Raw genomic sequence first — 4,934 nt, 5'->3', positions numbered from 1 at the left:
ATAAAGAGCATCTTGCCATGTCAGAAAATTCACCTCATCTTACCACTCCTGCTTATTACAGTTCACCCAAGTCACTGAATTCAGTTAACTAAATTAGCAGTATTCATTGCTCCCCGTGGCTCTATGGAAACATACAGGGCATTGGGAAATCTTTTTGTGTGTTCTAGAACAGTCCTGGATTGGGACTTTGCAAACTGGATTTTAGCCTCAGCTCTGCTGAATTATCTTAATGAGGTATTTGGTCTTTCTAAGCTTTTAATATTTTCTTAATTTCTCATTATGACATCTCTGAGAGACAGAGTGGGGCCAAACTTATCCTAGTAGGTCAGAGGTGATTCCTTAAACGGGGTGAATCCATAAAAATGAGTAAGAGTTAGCCACATGGTGAAGCCAGAGGACAGAATGAAAGAACATATGCAAAAGTAAGGAGATAAGAAACAGGAGGCACTATAAGTTCTGCAAGTAGTTTGGTAAGGCCAGATTAGAGGAGGCATTTAGGGAAGGTATGACACAGACATGGGGCTGGAGAGAGGAGGGCCACTTCATTAAATGACGATAATTGGCACATTCATTATATACCTACTGTGTCAGACACTTTGCTATATGCTTTATATACATGACTTTATATAGATTTGCTTCACTTAATTCTCACACAAACTCCACAAGGGGCAGGTACTGAAAAAGAAATCTATTAAATGGCTTAGAAACCATAAGGAACTGGAAAGATTATGTAACTTTACTTAGGTCTTGTAGCTAATACAGGCTAGAACCAAGTCTTTTTCTCTCTTGAATCCATGAACTAATCCACTCTACCAGCTTGAAAAGAGAGTCAAAGACAGGTTTTAGATCCAGAAAAAAGATAATCATTTTTCTTTTTATTTCAGAGAGATTGTCTCATCCACATGAAGGATCAATTGAACAGGGCAAAAAAGGAGGCTTGGAGACCAATTAGGAGTCCTCCTCCAAGTTGCTACAATCTCATGAGTTTAGCAATATTTTTGAGAATTGAGAATATGTCTTATTTTTCTTTTGATTACCAGCACCTAACACAGTTTTTGGAATATATTAGACATGTAATGAGGGGGAAAATAATTACTACTATAATTATGTAGAAGAGAAATGATGAATACATAAACTAAGGCAGTGACAGTGGGATTAGAAATGGAATGGTGGTTTAGAACACTAGATTAATAAATTTCTGCCAAGAAAATAAATTAATGTTACTTTTAATAGCCATCAAGTTTGAAATTCAGAGGGCTTTTCTAATACTGTTAATTCAAAATATACACTCTAATGATGGGTATATCACATACCATACCACTGGAGGACGAAAAAGGAAGTAATGAGGATTATGAGCCCATGGGTGCTCTTGAAATCATTCCATGCAGGCAGCCTCATCCTCTGGATTAGGCAGGTGGAATCTCTGAAGATGAGGGAAGGTGATGGAAAGCTCTGGTTTTCACATCAAAAAGTTGTTTTCAGGACTTCTTTTTGCAGAAGTAGGTAAATGATGTTGATTAAATCAGAGCCTCAGTTTTCATCATAAGAACAGAGTAATGGTGCAGGGAAGAAATGAAATAATAATGACAATAGCTTTTTGAAAACAGCATTTTTGCTGGGGCACCTGGGTGCCTCAATTGATTAAGCATCCGACTTTGGCTCAGGTCATGAACTCATGGTTTGTGAGGTCAAGCCCCACATTAGGCCCTGTGCTGACAGCTCAGAGCCTGGAGCTTGCTTCGGATTCTGTGTCCATCTCTCTTTGCCCCTCCCCTGCTTGTGCTCAATCTGTCTCTCTCTCTCTCAGAAATAAATAAACATTAAAAAAATTTTTTTTAATTAGACCCTTAACCTACTGAGCCACCCAGGTGCCCCTAATTGAGTTTTAACATGTAAATCTGGTGACTTTTCATCTGTAAGTTTCCTGATTATGGAAATATTAATACTAATATTGAAGATTATTATAACAATGTTATATTATAAAACATAATATTGTAAAAGCCACTGGAAAATTATCTACACATTGTATATTTAAAATTTTCCATAATGAGTTATATGTAGTTTATCATCTGCAAAGGGCTGAAATGGTTATTTTTCAAGATGCTGAAATTATATTTGCCAATGACTTTTATTTAGAAGTTATGACAAAGAAGAGGTTCATAAATTTAAAATGAGAAAAGTCATTTTTAGTGCTTTAATAGACAAACTGCCAAATTTAGACTCTGAATACAATTTTTTAAAAGTTTTCACTGGACAGAAGCAGTCTCTATTCCACAATGGTTGTCCAAGCAAGACGATATCCACAGATCTGAATGTCTAACACCTGATATGGGTGACCTTTTGCCGAACACTCATCTGGAGCAGCATCTGTTCTCCAATAACTGTCATGTATGGACAGAAATGGAACAAAATGAAAGTTATTTTCGTTTCCTTCTATTCAATGTAGAGACTACACTGTGCAAGAGCACAAAGTACTAGCTAATATAAATATATAAGTTTATGAGACTTTGCTAAATACTATCCTGTTTGTTACTCAGATTACATCAAGCATTTGGACAAAGTAATGTTGTTACCAAGTCTAGATATTTCAGTAAATTCAGTATTTGGGTGGGTCACAGGATGTGTATTTTCTTTGAAATAAAGTAGGTATGAATTCAAATGTAAGTTCTATATCTTTCAAGCTGGATCATTGAAGGCAAATTACTGAATGATTCCCAGCTCTACTGTCTTTGCTGCAGAATCGGTGTTTTACACAGCTAAGAGCTACAGTTTACCATCCTTATTGTAAGGATTAAGAAAGACTATGTTAGTAGAGAATCTTCCTTTCTTAAACTTCTCAGATATTCAGTAATACACATTTCTTCAATGCAGGCATCCCAGACAGATGGCCCACTAAACTTTCTCTGAATGTTTTGAATATGGTACTATGCAAGCCTACTTATTCCATTGGTGAGCACTTCTTTTATTTAATGACTTCTCTTTGGTCATTTTGTTAAAGTACTCTCTGACCCTCTGACCCACTTACTAGTTTTTATTTCTGTGTTTATCTGCTTGTGCTTTTAAGAAACTGCTTTAATTCTACAATGGAAGAGGGAAAAGCTAAAAAGTACTTGTCCTTGCCCTTGAGGGTTATAGTCTAGGTGAGAAGGCCAGACAATAAATAAATACATAAAATGGGAACAGAGGTCAGGAAGATGTAAACTAAGCGAATGACAAATATTTGTTTAAATGCATTGAGATAAATTCAACCAAATCACTGCCCATGTCTGGACCTGGAATCCTAGGAACATAGTTCTTAATATTAGGAGAGTCTGAAGTATTAGGAAAATGGCCCTTATAGATTTCTTTTCTATTTTTAAAACAATAAGTTTATATATTTAGAAAATGAGAACACAGAATTACAAAATGAAGAGGAATGGATTCCCAATCCTTCCCCTCCAGCCTCACTCTTCGGAGGCAATTACTTTTAATGCTTCCTACTTTTATTTCTCTTAGTGGCCACCTCCATATGATTAGCAAAATATTTATAATTCTATTGGTTGATCTATTAAGTTCAGATAGCACCTATTTATTTAGCATAATGAAAAATGAGGTGTTAACTGACTCACTATTTGCCACCCTGAAACTGCCAGTTTTTAAAAATTTCATGATTACATATCATTTCTTAAATAATTATATAAATTTAAAAAAACATATTAAACTCCATCTTTCAGTTTTTCCCCCAGCTTTACTGAGGTAAAATTGACACATAGAAATTGTATATATTTAAGGTGTGCAGTTTAATGTTTTGATATACACAAACATTGTAAAATAATCACCACCATCAAGCTCATTAACATATCCATCACCTCACATAGCTTTCATGGTTGCATCTTTTCTTCTGTGTTTTTCTTCTTCTGTTTTGTGGTCTGAACACTTAAAATCTACCCTCTTAGCACATTTCAAGTGTGCAATACAGTTGAAGGAGCTCTAACAACCGTGACTCCATGTTCGGCCCTCCATCTTGTACATGTCTGTGCAACAGCCTACATCAGGTCTACGCGTTCCAGGCCGTATGGAAGTTAACGTATGACCGGACTGGAATGCAGTAAGGCTTGTTTCCATCTTCTCTAGTGGCACACAGAAGGCTCAATTTAGGTAACTAGTAGAGATCCTCTGACTCACAGATGGGGTCACTTTAGATAACTACCCTGTGACCTTACCATCATATCCCTCAGGCATAAGAGCTGGAGATTAAAGTCTGAACCTGTGTGAAGAATTTGGGCAAAGAAAGGCTGCAGAGAATGGCTGCTTCTGGCCTGGATCACCACTCTGCCTGATTCCACCCCCTCTCCCCACACCGTCTGTAAGTTATCCTGAATAAAATTCTGTATAAATGGTATGGAATGGCTTGCTTTGTTTTTTGGTCTTAAAGTACCTTCTGAGTTTGGAGGATACATAACTGATTCTCTTCCACCTTCTAATAGCAGTATTGTTAAGTATAGTTACATTGCTGTGCATTAGATCTTTTAGACTTTCCCTATAGAATGGAAACATGTACCCCTTGACCAACATCTCTCCATTTCTACCCCCACAGCTCTTGGCAACCACCATTCCACTCTCTACTATTTTAGATTTCACCTGTAAGCGAGATCACATAGTATTTATTTTTGTGTGTCTGTCTTGTTTCAATTAGCAGAATGTCCTTCAAGTTCTTCACTGTTGTTGTGAGTGGCAAAATTACCTTCTTTTTTAAGACTGATAACATCCCATTGTGTGATGTATACACCCAGGAATGGAATGTCTGAACCATTTCTATTTTTTAGGTATTTCTATTTTTTACATTTTTTTAGGAACTTTCATACTGTCTTCCAAAATGGCCACACCACTTACACTCCCACCAATAGTGCAAAAGAGTTGTTACCAAATTGGGCCCTTGTCTTCTCTAAAGCAAA

General features: G+C 36.6%; 1 long non-coding RNA gene across 2 annotated transcripts; it reads left to right on the top strand.

Annotated features, from left to right (window-relative positions):
• The first annotated feature begins 345 nt into the window (after window positions 1–345).
• Window positions 346–4,381, top strand: LOC115306056. 2 transcript variants are annotated; one of them, XR_003915158.1, is made up of 2 exons: window positions 346–422; window positions 4,218–4,381. It is a non-coding gene; the product is annotated as an uncharacterized LOC115306056 (long non-coding RNA). The 2 variants fall into 2 exon arrangements; XR_003915157.1 differs by lacking the exon at window positions 346–422 and adding an exon at window positions 4,062–4,137.
• Window positions 4,382–4,934: the final 553 nt, after the last annotated feature.

Source organism: Suricata suricatta, chromosome 11 (assembly GCF_006229205.1).
Source record: "Suricata suricatta isolate VVHF042 chromosome 11, meerkat_22Aug2017_6uvM2_HiC, whole genome shotgun sequence".
Taxonomy (NCBI): Eukaryota; Metazoa; Chordata; class Mammalia; order Carnivora; family Herpestidae; genus Suricata; species Suricata suricatta.
Note: the sequence above shows the minus strand (reverse complement) of the source record. Positions and strands in the feature narration are given on the sequence as shown.